The 19,130-nt window shown below is 41.1% G+C and overlaps 1 long non-coding RNA gene across 2 annotated transcripts; it reads left to right on the top strand.

The window, feature by feature from the left end:
• The first annotated feature begins 646 nt into the window (after positions 1–646).
• On the top strand, positions 647–2,101 carry LOC129407419 (uncharacterized). 2 transcript variants are annotated; one of them, XR_008631526.1, is made up of 5 exons: positions 647–1,108; positions 1,172–1,276; positions 1,345–1,422; positions 1,488–1,583; positions 1,648–2,101. It is a non-coding gene; the product is annotated as an uncharacterized LOC129407419 (long non-coding RNA). The 2 variants fall into 2 exon arrangements; XR_008631525.1 differs by having other exon boundaries at positions 647–1,276.
• Positions 2,102–19,130: the final 17,029 nt, after the last annotated feature.

The following is a 19,130-nucleotide window of genomic DNA, read 5'->3' as shown; positions in this document are numbered from 1 at the left end:
TGCCTCAGGTGCTGTACGCCTACAACACCACTCCACATCAGTCTACAGGCGAGTCGCCCTTCTTTTTGATGTTTGGGCAGGAGCCGCGACTGCCGATCGACTTCCTACTCAGTCGGGTGCCAGAACCTGTGGGGGGAACTGTGCACGAGTGGGTGCAGGAGCACCAGGCACGCCTTCAGGTGGCCTTTGATGGTGCCAGGGAGAGACTGCGCATAGCTGCTGCACGCAGAAAGGCAAATCATGACCAGAACGTAAGAGAGGTGGTACTTAAGGAAGGCCAACTGGTGCTACTTCGCGACCACAGTGCCAAGGGTCGTCGAAAGACCCAAGATCTGTGGGGCCCAGTCACCCATGTAGTGCTTCAAGCCCCAAGAGAAGGTGGTGTTGTATACACTGTGGCTCCAGTGGATCAGCAGACCAAAGTGAAAAGAATACACCGGTCCTTGCTTGAAGCCCTTGCGTAATAGTGACTCTCCGGCTCCCCTACCGGTCGTGAGTCCTCCTGTTGCACCTTCAGCTCCAGTGCCGGACGACGAACTGTCCTTTGAGGATGACTTATTTGTGCAGGTGTCTGCCTCACCGCCAGCAGCCTTGCTCCCTGCAGTAGCGGTGCCGCCCCCACCCTCTCAGGCCTCTTTATCGCAAGTTTCTAGGGCTCCAGAACCATCAGCGGCTCTTCTTGCTCCTTTGGCGGGCCAGGCACCGTCTGCACCTGAGCCAGCAACTCGCTATCCCGATCAGGTCACTGTGCGCAGATCTACTCGGTCAACAGCTGGCCAACACCAGAATCCCCATCATCTCCCAAGGTCCATAGCTGGACAGCCGTCTAGGGGAGTTGATGTGGCCGAATCGTCATCTAGGGCCACCTATGTAGTGTTTAGACCGTGGTGCTAAGATGCATCTCTTCATCGTCGGGTCGACGATGCAAACCGGGGGGGTAGAATGTGGCATGACCGGCTTTGAGGGTCTAGGCTGCAGGTGCTCTTACCTGGCGTTCCGTGGCGCTGCGCTGGTGGGCTATTTAAGCGCTCCCTTCTCAGTCGTTCCCCCTTTTGGCTCACACGCTCTTCCGGGCCTCTCCTTGTGGCCGCTCTGTCCTCCCGCTCAGGTAACTTCACTGTGTAACTTCCATGGCCGTTATATCTAAATTTCCATCCACGTCTCTTTTTAGTGCCGCTGCTTGGCCACTGCTTGGCCGGTGCTCTGCACCGCATCAGTCCCTCGCTCCTCCGAGTCGCGGAGCACCTAGGGCGCGCTTTCATCTCCTCTGACCAAGGTAATGCACGCCCGGTACTCCTCCACTCATTCATCCGTGCCCATACTTTAACCGGTGTCTCTCGGTAGCTCCACGGGTAAGACGAGTGAATCCCTCCCCATTGCGCTTGGCTGTGCGCCGCCGTGTCCCGTAAACCGCGGCGGCAGGTAACCAAGACCCTATTCCCACGTGCTACCTGTGCCAAACAATTCTCAAAATTGTCTGTTTGTAGCGTGTGCCGGTCCACGTGTTTGGACCACGTCTGGACGGTGTTATTCTGTGTAGTCGCATTCAGCCTGGGGATTGCGCACTGTCACACTCAACCACGGTATGTTTGGCCCAGATCCTTACGCTGCAGGCGCTGAGTTTAATCCCAAAATTTAACTTTTCAGGTGTCGGCGGGGGCCTGCAGCGGCGTGAGGACACCACCTCTGCTGTTTTGCTTTTAGTTTTATTTTGTTTTGCTTTTAGTTTTATTTTGTTTCACTTTTAGTTTTATTTCGTTTTGCTCTGTTTTGTTTGTTGGGTTCTGTTTGCTTTGTTTCAGTTTTGCTTTGGGTTTTGGGGTTTTGTTTTGCAATTTCAATATTGTGTACCTGTTCACCCACTGTAGTGTTTTACTGGTTGCCTATTTTTATGAATGTAGCTACTTTTAGCATTTAAATCTGTCTTTTAAAACAACAGAAAAATCAATAAAGATTGTGTAATTGATGGAACCTGGCTCCCTCTCCCTCTATGATATACTTACCTGTGTGCCTTACATTTACTTAATTTCCCCAAACTAGATTTGGGGTGGCGTTGTTGCAGCAACATATTATCACACTTAAACAATTCCCGGAGCGTTAACCCCTCGGTTGCCACATAAGTATCAGTGTTGTCAGTATCAGTGTTGTAAGTATCAGTGTTGTCAGTGTCAGTGTTGTCAGTATCAGTGTTGTCAGTATCAGTGTTGTCAGTATCAGTGTTGTCAGTATCAGTGTTGTCAGTATCAGTGTTGTCAGTGTCAGTGTTGTCAGTATCAGTGTTGTCAGTGTGATAAGTGACCCTGTTGTGTCGTCCATGACACGGTTGTAACGACTTGATTTGCTTAATTAAAAGATAAAGTTTGATACGTTCTAATCACTCTGCACTGACAGTCACGTCAAGTGTCTGGAGCATGAAAAACACAACGTCAAAGAACAGTTGTTGAACCTCATAATTTTTATTTTATTTTATTTTTTTATTGTTATCAGGGATTGTGTACGGTGTTTATGTAAATCTTGTATCTTAAAGTCCTTTAAACTGCCAACAATGACGTCTTCTTAATTGAAAATGACATTAGGTTTTGACATTACGTTGAAAACAGTAATTAACACTTTATTTCTACTGACAGACGTTGAACTTTGTGACAGTTTTTGTTTCGTGTGGATAGGCCCGGTAATTACAGAGATACGAACCATAAACCAGGTCAACGAATCTGCAATCTGACAGTTACACAACAAACTCCACCTGACAATTCTGCTCTGTCTCCGGCTCGGTTTTAAAGTATTCATGGGTTTCAGTTTCCTGTTACACGCTGCCATTTTGAGACTCAGTAATTACACAGATATGGACCAAGAACCAGGTCAACAAATCTGCATTTTCACACAGTTCTGACCTGTCCTCCATTTTAAGCCCTGACGTGTTCAGCTAAACCGTTTGTCAATGTCATGTGACCTATCCCAGCTTTGACAGGAGAATCTGATTATTCACTGCTGCCTGTCGCGGACGACCACAGCTAACGCCATTAACAGCATTTATATGACAGCACACTTCAGGATAGAAAGGTCAAAAATCTGAAAATTCTATTGTTTTTGCAGTTTTAAAGGACACCGATTATGCTAAATTGACTTTATTAACCTTTTAACCGTGTTATAATGTTCTCTCCTCATCAAAATCATACCTGCACTTGTATTTTTGCTCTGTCCATACTTGTTTCATTAAAACCCTCATGCTCTCCTCGGGGTCACATTGACCTGAAGAAAAACTTTCTTTTCCTTCCCGCTCTCTTGGGGCAGGTCAATCAGACCCAAAAATGTATTTTCAAATAAATTCTCGCCACGTGAGAAAATAAATTTTTGGTTCTGATTGACCCTCCCCAAGAGAGCGGGAAGGAAAAAATAATAATTTCTTCGGGTCAATGTGACCCCGAGGAGAGCATGAAGGTTTTTAATCCCTAAATCCAAAGTTATCTTCTGTGAGCCTCAAAATTGTTCTGTTTGCATTTTGCCCCTTTTGTTGCATCATAGATAAAACTCCAGACTTGTTCTGTGCGTGTATCATCAGCAGAATCCTGTGGTCGAACTGTGTACACACACAGCTCTGCTGTATTAGAATAGTATTCATGGAGGATAAGGATTTCTTGTTCTTGTTCTTGTTACTGACAGCAGAGGGAACTCCAGCACCTAAATGCTTCATTGGAAACAGAGGTGAAGTTTATAGGTTTATATTTTCCAAAAGCAGCCATTATTTTCACCTAGAAAATCATATCATATGTATCATTATATATAAGTAAATAAGTATGTAAACCAGACATGTCCAACTCTATTTGGCCCTTAAGATCATGTCAAATATTAGAGCTGCCCTCCAGGCTACAGATAAACTGTAGAGACATTATTTATTTAAAATGTTGTTATTATTTTATATTGTGCTTGTTCTGGATTCAACGTTTAAGCAAAACTATTATTAAACATTTGTTTTAATAAGAAAAGGTTTAAGATTACAGATCTCGAATAAAAAACTAAAACACTTGCAGATGTTGAAATTTTTCAATAAATATTCAGTTTGGCCCAAGATTTAGTAACTTTTTTTTAAACTTTGGCCCTCTGTGAATTGGAGTTTGACACTCCTGATGTAAGTCTTTATTTATGAGCACTTATAAAAGTGCTTTACAGTCCAATGAACAACATGAACAAGAACAGAGGAAGAGGCAGTGTGCTTTAAGCTGCTTTTTAAAAGAGTCTATAGTCTCCATTATTCCATAATGTGGGGGCCACAGCCTGAAAGCACACGTCCCCTCGAGTTTTAAATGGGGTCTTTGGGATCATCAGGAAGCCCTGACCTGAGGACCAGAGGGTGTGACCTGAGGTGTAGGGGCGCAGTAAGTCCCTGATGTACTGGGGCACCTGTTCATTTAAAGCTCTGTAAGTAAAAAACAAGATTTTCAAATCAACATGAAACAGTCCAGAGAAGATAAAATTGGTGTGATGTGTCTTTGCCTGTTTGCTCCTGTTAAAAACCTTAAGAGAGAATTACAAAAATGTAAATGAGATTAAATAAAAGAGTGAGCAGTCATTTCAAGGTCAGCATTTAATAAAATTGGTTTCAATTTAGTGATGTTCTGTAGCTGATAAAAAAAAAAGACTTAAAAAAAAAACAAAAAAAAAAACAAAACATTGCAGTGACCGTCCAAAAACACAGATTTGTCTAGCAGCACTCTAAGATTTCTAGTTTCTGTTTTTCCATCATGAAGTTGCAAACTGTTTTCTGAATGTGTCTTAAAAGGTTTGGAAGAGGTCGTAGCTATTACGTTTGAGAGGTATTGAGTCAAATGCAGAGGACACCTTTACATACAACGACAGCACATATTTAACTTTATCTAACAGGACTTTGAAGAAGAGAAGGGTTGTCAGAAGTGTAAAAAATCAGATACTAATCGATACTAAAAGTGCTATACGCCCATGGAGCATTATGGAACCTACCTGCACCACTGAGGATTACACACATATAAGACCACATGGGAATAGAAAAGAAAGTGCATTGATTTCATGTCAGAGCTGCACTTCTACTGCAGAAGGCCGAGTCTGTCACTGTGGACCCCACACTCCCTCTGCACCAGGACCTCCAGCTTCATGAACCAGGGACGGCTTTGTTCCTCGTGACGTAGTTTGACCGTGAGCGGGTTGGGGTTCAGTGAGTACGGTTTAAAAAATCCAGACAAAGACGTGAAGCAGTGGTCCACAGTTTCCTTTTTTTTTTGTTTTCAATCATTACAAAAAGTGCAGGGTGCAAAATGGAGGCAGGCAGCAGTTTCTTCTCCAGCAGCAGAACAAAGAATGATGTAGAGCGGTACCTTTTATTTTGGATTAAACTACTACAGCTAAAACAGGGATGGTAAAATTATCATTATCTTAAAATTTTGATCTCCATAAAATTAACCCAAATAACAATTAAAATCCCAACTATATTGATAAAAACACTGAAACCATTACACCAATGAAACTTTAAAACTCCTAAACCAATAAAACAAACCTACTGCCCCTGCAGTGTTGGGGAGTAACAGATTACATGTACTGAAGTTACGTAATCAGAGTACAAATTATGAGTAACTGTATTCAGTTACAGTTACTGTTTCAGTGAGTGGTAATTGGATTACAGTTACTTTGTTGAAATAAATGGATTACATAGAGGTATTTTACTGTTTTCACATTTTGGGCTATTTTCCTTTTTCTTTTCTTTTTTTTTCTCAGTAATTCCACTCATTGCTGGACACTAAACCAGGTCTAAACCAGGTCTAAACCAGGACTAAAAACCAGGTCTAAACCAGGAATAAACCAGGATTAAAACCAGGTCTAAACCAGGACTAAACCAGGTCTAAACCAGGACTAAACCAGGTCTAAACCAGGACTAAACCAGAACTAAAAACCAGGTCTAAACCAGGTCTAAAACCAGGTCTAAACCAGGAATAAACCAGGATTAAAACCAGGTCTAAAACCAGGTCTAAACCAGGAATAAACCAGGATTAAAACCAGGTCTAAACCAGGACTAAACCAGGATTAAAACCAGGTCTAAACAAGGACTAAACCAGGTTCAAACCAGGTCTAAACCAAGTCTAAACCAGGTCTAAAAGCAGGTCTAAACCAGGACTAAAGCAGGTCCAAACCAGGTCTAAACCAAGTCTAAACCAGGACTAAACCAGGTCTAAAACAGGATTTAACGGGACTAAATCCTGCTGTGTGGACGTGTCTCCTCGTCTTCTATCAATAATATTTTTAATTTGGTTCAGTAAAGTCTGGTCTTTTTATTGTTTTTTATCAGACAAAACATCTTACGTGAAAATATCTTGGTCTTTGCTTCTCTACAGCAAATCAAGTAATCCAAAGTATTCAGATTACTCACTTTAAGTAATTTAATGGATTACGTTACAAACTACATTTTGGGGTGTGTAATCTGTAATCTGTAGGGGATTACATTTTAAAAGTCACCTTCTCAACACTGTGCCCCTGTAAAATATAATATAGTTGGTCCTGCCCGGAACCTTACAAGAGGGAGCTCGTTTCCAGGGGGACTCTTTTGGGACCTGGACAGAAGATAACATGAGGTGAGTAAAAAGCAGAACCACACCATTTGTTAAAACTCCATAAAATACACAACCACACACATCAACACATCAACACTTCAAAAACAGATATTGCACCATAAATATATTGCACTAATTCAATTTATAAAGGAAAGTGGTTAATCTCCCTTTTCCTCCTGGGACCTGCAGCTTTCAGTTAAAGTGCAGCTGTGACTCAGGATTAAAAGTGGTAAAAAGAAAGACTAATCATATTTAAAACCAGTTATGTGCAATGTCTTTTTGTAATATGTGCAAATATGTTTAAAGTGCTGTGTGTGATCAAAGTGCAGTGTTTTAAAGTGTCTTAGGCTATGGCCACATGACAACGCTCCTGGATTTATTTATTAATTTTTTACACGCTGAAAAGAATTTGCGTCCACACACGTCGGATCAGTAAATATTCACGTCCACACAACGGAGCACAGAGTGAAAACAATGTAATACATCTGCCACACCTGTATGTGGCGCTGTAAGCAATGGTATATTAATATTAATAATATTTAATAATGCAGATCCCATCACTTTTTTTTTAAACTTAATTTGGTAATTTAACCTGTTTTAGATGAATCCCAGAAATATAGCTGTTTTGTTTTGCAAAAGTTAAACATAAGTTTTCATTTTTAGCCATAAGACTTGGATGAGAATTATCAGAATAACTTGGTCTCAAAATCCAACAGTTTAATTACCCGTGTGTGATCTTTGTTATTGATCCGTGTGTGTAATCTGCGTGGGGCTTGCAGTTAGCATTAGTGCTAGTGCTGTCAAGCGATAAAAAAAATTGAGAGATGAATTAATTATGGTCTGTAATTAATTAATCTAATTAATCTCTTTTTAATCTCACCTAAAAAATTGCTGAGAAAAGCTTCAATTTGAGGTATTTTCATTTAAATTCATTATTACATTATTGTGGCAGATCAAAAGACTGATATAGAACATAAAAAGTGACTTTATAAAGTCATTTATTGTTTAACAAACTTTAACAGATGCAGTCACTTACATTCCACAGTATCATCATTATTATTATTATTACTAATCTGCAGTGTTGGGGAGGTGACTTTTAAAATGTAATCCCCTACAGATTACAGATTACATATCCCAAAATGTAGTTTGTAACGTAATCCAGTTAATTACTTAAAGTGAGTAATGTAATCTGAATACTTTGGATTACTTGATATTGTCATGCTTTTTAAAACTACATGAATGTACCAACCACATCTAGAAAATTCTTGTTTGTTTTCTTCAAATTGTCTGTTGAGGCCAAGTCTCCATGAATAAGAAACTGTTTACTGTAGAGAAACAAAGATGAGAAAATGTTAACATAAGATAAATCTGCTTAAAGACAATAAAAAGTCCAGTCTTTACTTAAACGTATTAAAAATATTATTGATAGAGAAATGATTTTTATATGAGATCACTGCTGCCTTAAATTATGTTCACTCTACTGTTAGTGTCATAATGTTTAGTCCTGGTTTTACTCCTGGTTTAGCCCAAAATGTGAAAACAGGAAAATACCATTTATTTCAACAAAGTAATTGTAATCCAATTACCACTCACTGAAACAGTAACTGTAACTGAATACAGTTACTCATTATTTCTACTCTGATTACTTAACGCCGGTACATGTAATCTGTTACTCCCCAACACTGTGAGTGCCTGATGTATCTGCGTTATTGTGTGTCTTGAGTTTAATATTTTGGATTGCTGTGAACCTTGCTGTGAGTGTTTTTTATTAGTGGTGTTGTCAGAAGTCATTATTTATTATTTATTTTTTATTAGTATTGAGTATCAAGTTTACTCCTTAGGATCAAAATCAAGTTTGCAGTTTTCACGACACGACAGAGCTAACCTGCTATAGTCGCCACGTTCCAAACAGGAAGTGAGCGCGGGCACACTTCTGGCTCCATCCAACCCCGCTCCAATTTACTTTGTATTGAAAAAAAAAAAAACATCGTCCCATCGTCTCTTTTTATTTCGCTCTTTGTCCGTAAATCAATCCCTGTTCCTCATATAAGCTCTGGGCGACGTCACGCTCACCCTTAGTCCACTTCTTTATGCAGTCTACGGGGCTAATCCCTCTGCACTGTGAACATCCACTATTTTATTTTATCTCCTACATTCAATGACACGGTGCCACGCTATCACCCGGCCTCCTGCAACAAGCTCCATCTACAAGGCGGGTTCCCCCTGGTCCCGCGCGATAAATGCGATGAGACAGCCGTGCAAGCGCCGCTCTGGGGAGACAAACCTGCTCGGGAAAACTGTTTACAAGAATCCCAGTCCTCCGCACCAAAGATTAACTAAATCTGGTGTCAAACTGCAGCAGAAACGCAGCTTTCATGGTCTTAAGGCATCATGGGATTTTATGGACTGCACCAAAGTGAGTTTTATCCTAAAATAAAGGCGTAAAGATAGGCTTTCCCACGGGGCAATCTGCAGAGGGGGGGATGAGGCTCCTATCTCTGCTTTTGTTCATTAAAGGCACTGTACCCCATTTTCTCGCGTGTATGTGAAGAAAATATGTGCTGGCCCAGTGTGGATAGATTGTATAAGCAGCTCTTGAGGTCAGCAGAAGTGCGCGTCGGCATGCAAAATTCATCGCCGTGCTTATAAACTCATGACCGTGAATTAGGATGTTCAGAATGCATAAGGTAAGTGAGGAATTACTTTGGGCCATTGCGAACGTTTAAAAATGGACTAGTTGCAAATGAAGTACATTTCCCTAAATGGATTACACAGTATTACAAGTATTTCCCTGTTTTCACATTTTGGGCAAAATCAGGACTAAACTAAGTCTAAACCAGGAATAAACCAGGACTAAACTAGGACTAAACAGGACTTAAACCAGGTCTAAACCAGGTCTAAACCAGGACTAAACCAGGACTAAACCAGGACTAAAACCAGGACTAAACCAGGACTAAACCAGGACTAAACCAGGACTAAACCAGGTCTAAACCAGGTCTAAACCAGGTCTAAACCAGGTCTAAACCAGGACTAAACCAGGTCTAAACCAGGTCTAAACCAGGACTAAACCAGGACTAAACAATATGACACCTAACAGTAAGTGGACATACTTTAAGGCAGTAGTGATCTCATGTAAAAATAATTTCTCTATCAACAGTATTTTTAATTTCATTAAGGAAAGACTGAACTTTTTATTTTCTTTGAGCAGATTAAACATCTTATGTTCTCTACAACAAACAAAAGTTTGTTCATGGAAACTTGGGCTCAGCCAATTTGAAGAGAACAAACAAGTATTTTCAGGATGTGGTTGTTACATTCATGTAGTTTTAAAAAAAGCATGACAATATCAAGTAATCCAAAGTATCCAGATTATGTTACTCACTTTAAGTAATTTAATGGATTATGTTACAAACTACATTTTGGGGTATGTAATCTGTAATCTGTAGGGGATTACATTTTAAAAGTAACCTTCCCAACACTGGCTTTAAGAGTCCATTTTGCAGAACAGTGCCTCTGTAATCACCTCCGCCGCAGATTTGGATGAGCATTTCTTCAGTGTAATGGAGCTTGTAGAGCACAGGTGTCAAACATAAGGCCCGCGGGCCAGATCCGGCCCTCCAAGACTTTTAATGTGGCCCTTGGGTGATTTTCTACTAAAATATTTTAATTATATTTTCTATTAAAATATTGTTAATTTTCTGCGGTGTTTATCACAGCAACGTCTCCAGCATCTCTGTACGTGGCCCCTCCCACCAGAGCAGCACAAATGAAGACTTGTCTCTTTCCAAACGCTCTTAAAGGACGATCGTTTTGACTGTTGACCGTGACACCCTCATCAGAAAAATGTCCAACATGAGAAAAGTGGAGCCGAGTGCAGGATTTTACAACAAAAATGCACTTATTCCTGTTTACATACAAGTTCATGTTAAAACTTTGTGTTGAAATTGCATTTTTCTTAAAGTTTCAGGTTGTTCATAATATTATAAACTTAGAACTTAATTATAAACACAAATAGATTTGTGTTTCTCTGCACAAATATTTGAACTTATTATTATTTTTGGGGTTTATATGCCATGAGTTTTCTGATCCGACCCCTTTGGGATCAAAGTAGGTTGGATACGGCCCCCGGACCAAAATGAGTTTGACACCCCTGTTGTAGAGCGTAAACCCAGAGGAGCAAACCCGCAGTGACGTACAGACTGGGACATGACGTTACCTCTCACGCTCGCTTCACCTCTGGAGACTCAACTCTGTTTCTTGGAATCTTGCTCCATAACTATGGTAAACCTGATGCCGACACGTTTAATTGCCTCTGTGCGTTAGAACATCGCAGTAACACCTCGTGTCATTTTTAGAACTCGTTAGCGCGTTCTCATCGTCAGAGCTCACTTAGACTTAGACTTAGAATTAAGACTTTAGACAAACTTTACTGATACATGACGGAAATGATTTGGACACAGACGCTCACACATCACAATAAAATATAATAAAGAGAAAAATATAAATGGTAATAATAAATTCTAAATAAGTAGCAAAAAAGAGCAAAAGACACGTGTCAAATAAGACATAATTATATAAATGTAAATGCACAAGCCAAAATAAAATGGAAAGATACATAAGGGTGAGTTGTTGTGCAGTTGTAGGGAGTATTATCTGTTGCATAAAAATGAGTTGTTGTACAGTTGTAAGGAGTAGTATTTGTTACGTATGGGTGGGTTGAGTTGTACAGTTGTAGGGAGTATTATCTGTTACATAAGGGTGAATTGTTGTACAGTTGTAGGGAGTATTATCTGTTCCTTAAAGGTGAGTTGTTGTACAGTTGTAGGGAGTATTAGTTTTAGTTTAATTAAAAAAAAAAAAACACTAAATGAAACTATTTTCTTCATTATTTGTCTCCAAAACTAAAATTTAAAAACAGATAACGATTTGTTTTTTCAGGTTTCGATTTTGCGTTTAAATGAAAAATGGAAAAAAAAAAAAAAAAAGGATAACTGCTGTTTCCCATTTCCAGGACTTAAACTGAGATGCTGGATTTTGCACCGATTGCAGACTGAACCAGGACTGAACCAGGACTGAACCAGGACTGAACCAGGACTGAACCAGGACTGAACCAGGTCCAAACAAGGACTGAACCAGGACTGAACCAGGACTAAACTGGGCCTGAACCTGGAGTGGCCCAGATCTAAACCAGGACTAAACCAGGACTGAGTGCCAGGATGGAGGGACAGAGGTGCCCCCAAGTAGACTGTCAGGTGATCAGGGGTGAGACCGGGACCAGACCAGGACTGAGACCGGTTTAGTCCTTGTTTAGTCCCGGTTTATACCTGGTTCAGTCCTGGTTTAGTCCTGGTTCAGTACTGGTTTAGACCTAGTTTAGACCTGGTTTAGACCTGGTTTAGACCTGGTTCAGTACTGGTTTAGACCTGTTTAGTCCTGGTTTAGTCCGTATGCGATGCAAAAGTCTGGCATCTCAGTTTAAGTCACGGAAACGGTCGTTATCCTTTTTTTTCCCCATTATTCATTTAAACACAAAATCTAAAATAGAAAAAACGAATCATAATCCTTTTTTTATTTCCAATTTGGTTTTGAAGCCAAATAATGAAATAGTTTTTTTTCAATTTCTTATTTTTTGGTTTTATTTTGAAAAACAAATGAACTAATAATACAGGGATTTTCCTTCGTACCGAAATAGAGTTTGACATTTTTTGTATCGTGACAAGACCAGGGGCCTCATTTATAAAAACCTGCGCAGGAGTTGTTGTAAGTTAGTGCGTGCGTCTAGTAGCTACGACAGGCGTGCGCCACACAAACTCCATATTTAGAAAACCCACCGCACGCATCAAACCTGCAATCTTTGCTTTATAAATCCCACCTGCAACTACAATTTGCGCACGTAAACCTACGTCACGTCACGCCCTCTCCACACCTCCACCTCACCATAAAAGGACAGACCACGCCCCCTCACACCTCCACCTCACCATAAAAGGAGCATGTAAAGTGATTGGTGAAGGAGATTTCCCTAAACATGAGCCGATAATCAGTGGGTTTGACTGAGACACGCGGGACAGAGGGAGGAGGACGCTCCACGCAGCACCACGTGATCACATCAAAAGACTTTATTAAAGACTTTATTAAACAAGGTTTAAATAAATAAATACAAAACTAAAACGTGACAACAATGACTCATCTGTTCATTTAATCATATTTCATAATATTTAGGCAGCACATCTTTGCAGTAAAGCCCATGTGTTTTTTCGCTGTTTCAAGAGTTTTATCACTATATTTTTAAGTCTGTCTATGATGTGTGTGGACTGGCCCTGTATATTTTTGCATATACATGTAGATACGTGCACAAATTATAAGCACGTGCGAGAGATTCAGATGCCCTCCCCTGGAGAGGGAAAGGAGCGAGGGAGGGACACGAGGATACGAGGACACAGATTTAGCACAAAACACATCAGATACAGACGTTATTCTGCCAAAGTCCAAACGAAACATCCAAACTGCTGAACCTGTGAGTGTGGGTCTGGGTCTGTGAGTGTGGGTCTGGGTCTGACCTCTGTGAGTGTGGGTCTGGGTCTGACCTCTGTGAGTCTGGGTCTGGGTCTGTGAGTCTGGGTCGGGGGCATTATTCTGTTCTTCATACAGTCAGAGAGCAGCTCTCATGTGCTCAGTTTCCCATTACACAAACATGTAGGGAAGATTTTGGTTGGGGTCAGGTTCGGGCAGTAGGCTTCGTGTTGTCCGCAGACTCGGGTCACAGACTCGGGTCACTCTGCCGCTCGGTGCGTAAAGACTAAAGTAAAAGTGTTAAAGTTGCGTTCATTAAATCAAAGCCTGGCTCCTGCTGCGTCCAAGGGAAGAGTTTTCTCTCAGGTTGGGTCATTATTTCGTCCTCTGTGTTGGTCACAGTCTGTGTTCTATAGAAGTCTATGGTCGTGGTGTGGACTGTGGGAGACTCTGTGCTTCACCGGGTCTGGGAACGTGGCCGCGCTCGTGCACGAGTGTCAAATGTATAATATTGTGGAGAATAAAGAGTGGAATAAACAGCCCTTCTCCTTGTTTTGGCGAACCAAACATTTAAATGCGCAAATCTGAAGGTAATTCTTTTATATACGTGGATTTTCTGATCAAACTCTTCCTCAAACTCTGTTTGCTTCTGCTTCTCTCCACGAGTGTCGCTTTTTCCCCGTGTCTCCAGACTTTGCGTAGAACTTACAGGAGGTTCCGAGTTGGCATAGAGTTTAGCAAAGAGCGTAAGCGAGATTTATTAATGAGGCCCCTGCTCTGTGTGACTTTGACAACGGGCAAACTGCTCCATGCTCGTCTCCGTTTCCTGCTCTTATGATGCGTCTTAACGCAGTGGATCTGAAGAACAGTCATGTGTTGTTTCAAGATAAGATAAGATAAAAGAGCAGCTGATCAGAGGCCTCATGCAGACACGCGCCTTTATGCTTCTCTGTGGTATTTAAATTAGTAGCTGATATCGTTCATTTGCATACGATTAGTGTTAGAGCGCGGACTTAAAGCGAAGCGTGTTTTTTGTGTGTACGCTGAAGAAGAGCGCAGTGTAGAGAGGTGACACCTGTCTGGTCCGTCTGCGAGGAAAGCTCCTAAATGAAAACATATGGAGAATTAGGCTCATTACGGCGATAATGCCAACGCAGAGCTACAGATGGAAATGCTAATGCTCAAACTCTGGACTCTCAAAGCACTTTACATCAGGAAGTGTTTACTCACAAACACTGGGACGTTACACTGACATTACAAAGGCTTATTATGCTATTTTCTGACCTACTGTATTTTTCGGACGATAGGGCTCCGGATTATAAAGCGCAAGTATCAGTAATGTTGAATTCTCTCCGGATTATAAGGAGCATTAAGTGAAACAGACGACATTTGAGACTGATCCTTAGTCCAGACGTCCACGATCAGTGTTGGGAAGGTGACTTTTAAAATGTATTCGCCTACAGATTACAGACACCAAAATGTAGTTTGTAATCCATATAATTACTTAAAGTGAGTAACGTAATCTGAATACTTTGGATTATTTGATATTGTCATGTTTTTTAAAACTACATGAATGTACCAATCACATCCTGAACATTCTTGTTTGTTTTCTTCAAATTGTCTGTTGAGCCCAAGTCTCCATGAATAAACAACTGTTTACTGTAGAGAAGCAAAGGCTAGGAAATGTTAACATAAGATGTTTTGTCTGCTATATTTTTTGTCCCATAATCAGGACATGTGTGTTAGCATGCTAGCTGTTAGTTTTACCGTCACTGCAACACTCCGCTCTGGACGGAGAGTTGAGAGCGCTGAGAGTCACAATTCAAGGCTTCTGGGAGTAAGGAAACACCTGTGATTGAATAAAAACGAGTTTAATGCCATGCTGTGGAACATTCCAGACAAAACTAGGGTGACCAGGCGACACTATTTACCCGGGACAATTTTGAGCCGTGTGTCCCCTGTCCCTGCAGATTTATACAAAACTAATGATTTGTCCCAGGTTTATACAAAAAAAAGTCCCAGTTTTTGACCAATTTATTACCCACCAGTAGTAAAGGGGTCAATATTTTGTCCTTTTTTGGCAAAAATTCTGAAAAACATGCTTGAAAATAAGCATAAGGCAAAAAAAAACACAATGTCCCTCAGATTAAATACTGACACAGGTGAGTCGAGAAGACAATGTTTAGCGCTCTTTTCATTATTTTATTTTTATCAACCATCCAAACCCGAGTGTGCCCCAGTTTTTCATTTTGAATAGTTTGAATATTTTTAATTTTGAAAAGTGAGCATGGACGCACTTCAGGCTCCATTGACTCAAATTCACTTTACAATGAAAAGCCCCCCCCCCCCCCCCCCCTCTGTCACTGCTGCTCTAACTATTGACTACTTTGGTTTTTAAAATGTTCGTATTAACTCGCTCTACAGGGGTGCTCAGTTTTTCAGCCTGCGAGCTACTTGCAAAACGTCCAAGTCAAAATGATCTACCTAATACAAAGCCAAACAAACTGCACTGAAACACTCTGTGCCCCTTTTTTAGACCCTCACCCACAGTTTGAGAACCTCTTCTTTAAGAGAACTTCCTCTGACACTTTACACAAAACTGTGAAAAAAGTGAAGGAAAATTTTTAAACCTGTTTTTTAAAGTTCCAAACTGGAGTTGCATTCTTTTCTGGTTTTGCAGTGATATTTACCAGCCTCTGCACGTTTACCAAACCAAACGCACATCGTGACAAACACAGATGCATTTGTGCACTTTTGTTAGACAAACTTCAGCCAAATGTGGCAGTAGGTCTGTTCTGTAGATCCGCTCTATGCTGTAGACCTGCTTTGTGCCAACACTGGAACACAAATTTAGACTGGTTTTTGCTTCTCGTTTGGTCTTGTTCTTCTAATCAGCCGCACTGTGGGAGGGGCTTGTGTTCGCTGTACGCAGGAAGGAGCGAGAGCGTGAAAAGGCGAGGGGCGGCGTGCTGACGTGAGGCAGATGGACAGGTAGGATGTTTAGGAAGTTGAACCTGCCCTGTGATGCACGCTGGTACACGAGGGCACACGCTGTCGCAGACGAGCCGTGCATAGGGAGCGTGTGTGTTTGTGATGCGCCGTAGAGTCTCCGCGGGTTTCAAATGAGCGCACAGGCTGCACTGAGACGCCCCACACGCTCCTGCACCCGCTACAAGTTTATTACCAACAGCAGCGGCCGTAATGAAATATGATCACACTTGTTGAGTGTCAGACCTCGAGTGAGAGACAAGACCGAGTCCAAACGCGATTGAGTCCGAGACGAGACACGGCGATCTACCCACACGACCTTGGCGATCGACTGGTAGAGCACGATCAACGTATTGAGCACCACTGGTCTATATGATCCTCATGTTTTTATTTCGCTAGTTCGTCTGTGAATCAAAATATGAACTTTAATAACACACAAATCGGGAACCTTCTTTTGCCAAGGTCACTCCCACTAGTGTTAGCAACAGGTTTGATTGACAATGTTGCTAAGATAAGGGAAGGGGCATTACCTTTAACAGCCTCACTCCGGATTGGTTCTTTAGTTGCTGTGATACTTGCAGCTGTAATTCCTAATAATTCCAAATTCGCTCCCATAACTTGCCATGTTTATATGATGTTTCTAAATTCCAAATTATCTGTTCTGAATTAAATAGTTCAGAATTAAAATATTCTCCTTCAAATTTACATGGAAATAAAAATTCCAAATTGAGGTTTACATGGAAAACACGTTAAATCGTCTGTATTTAATGTGGCTCAACATCTGGAGGTGGGGAAGGTTCTAATTGGACAGAGACACCAACGTATTTACGTCGACCGGAAGAAAACACACACTTCAGCTGCTACCGGCTTTTCTGTCATCCCGGTTTGTCGTTACACCACGGACACAAACACGATCCAAACTTTTCCCGCGGTGGTTCCGATGATAATTGTGCAGCAGCTGGAGAATTCTCTCATCTCGCTTTACGTCTGTCGGCTGAGGAGGAGAAGGGAAGAGTGTCGGAGAAGGAGGAAGAAGACAAACTGAGTGTGAGGCTGCTCTACCTCAGCCCACTCCCACATCCCGCTCACAAATCCAAAGAGACGTGGATGAAAGTCCGAAGCCAGGACTGATAGAGCCTGATCGTCTGGATCATGTCAGAAGAGCGACACAATGAGCATGAACGACCGCAGTTATTTTTAAGTAGAATAAATGTTTACATGATCGAGGAATTAATTAATTGAGCTTTAAAATTGGAATAAACCACCCACTTAATTCCTAATGAAAATGATTATTGAATTAAGTGTTTACATTTTTTTTTTTTTTTTCAGAATTACATTATTATTATTTGGAAATAAAGCTCTCATATAAACATGGTAAATAAGACCTCAATAAGCTTCATTTGACTGGAGCTGAACCCTCTGGATGACTTCACACTCCTTTACTCCACTGCTTTATACAGTCTATGTTTTAAAAGTATGAACAAAGCACATTTAACTAAAAATGTAAAATTATGTAAATTATGAAACCAAAATAATTTGCTGTGACACCCTTGTACAAAAAAAAAATGCTTAAATTGAAAAAGGCGTATCTTTCTAATGCGATTTTCTGAAAACAGCGCTAACAAGCATAAACAACACATTCACTGGTGTTTAAGCCTCTGTCTTAGCACGTTAGCGGGCTGTCAGTTAGCCGTATGCGGTTCACACACCTGGAGCTAAGGTTTAATTTTGGCTAATGACAAACTTTTATGGACTGTGAATGTCAAGCTCCAAATCATGACCAAAACTTCTCTGAACCAAGACCAAACAAAAGAATCAAGATTGAGATTCAGTCGTGTCTAATGCTCTGTGGGTTTTTAAAGAAGAGGTCTACAGTGATCCCACGATTTATCGCGGGGTTTACGTTCTAAAAATAACCTGCGATAGCTGAAATCCGCAAAATCGTCAACTTTATATTTAATAATTATTCTATCTGTTTTAAGGCTGTAAAAGAGATCACCACACACTTCATACACTTTTCTCAGACAGCACAGTTACAACCCTTTTTACATCCTTCTTAAAACTTATTGCTGCTGTCGTCCTTATGTTATTTTCCTCCTTCTTTATGTAACGAACCGAAGATTCATTTATTCCGTAATGGAGCCTACAGCTCAGAGTCCTGCACCGGTCCATTTTTGGAGACCCGCACCCGCGCAGTACAACACCACACCCGCCCGTTACCTCGAGATTATAACAAACTTTTGCGCTGCATACACCATGAACTGAACCAAGACTAAACCAGGATTAACCCAGGACTAACCTAGGACTGATTCCAGGACTGAAGAGGAGGATTAAACCAGGACTAAACTGAACTGAAACAGGACTCACTGTCGGGACGGGCTTGGACGTGACCGCAGGAGAAAGGACCGGCTCAGCTCCGATCTGTCTTTTGGTTGCGACCGCAGGAGCCTTTGTCGCTGCAGAACGTTTCATCGATGATGTTGTGGGTTTTGACGGAGAGAAAACTTGCAAACATACAGCACTTCAGAATCACACTGCTAGAGATCCAACATTTATTTAAATTTGGCAGCTGAACACATTCTGTACTGTACAGGAGACACTGCACGGAGGAGATTGATTGACAATTTGCCAATTAGGGCACAGGGGGACGAACGCAATACCCGTCCATACACTGTAAAAAAAAACAGGTATGCAAAATTGCACACACAAAAAATCTGCGAAACAGCGAGAACGCGAAAGGTAAACTGTGATATAGTGAGGGACGTGGTGTGAAACGGACGGAACACTTTGAAGGGAGAAATGTGTCTACTTTTTTTGTCTTAATGGCAAATAATAAAACATCTGTATTGTTTATGTTTAGGAAATATTTCAAGATCTATACCAGGACTAAACCAGGTATAAACTTGGACTAAATCAGGTCAAAACACTATCATAACACAATTACGAAGACTTGTGGGCTGAGCCTCGTACTGATAACGGGAAGGAGAGTGTGAATATGGCCCAAGAGATCTCAGACATGCATGGATGATATATAAAACCACTTAAGCCATGATTTTGATG

Source organism: Boleophthalmus pectinirostris, unplaced genomic scaffold (genome assembly GCF_026225935.1).
Source record: "Boleophthalmus pectinirostris isolate CB_2022bp ecotype Guang Dong unplaced genomic scaffold, ASM2622593v1 HiC_scaffold_12, whole genome shotgun sequence".
Taxonomy (NCBI): domain Eukaryota; kingdom Metazoa; phylum Chordata; class Actinopteri; order Gobiiformes; family Gobiidae; genus Boleophthalmus; species Boleophthalmus pectinirostris.
Note: the sequence above shows the minus strand (reverse complement) of the source record. Positions and strands in the feature narration are given on the sequence as shown.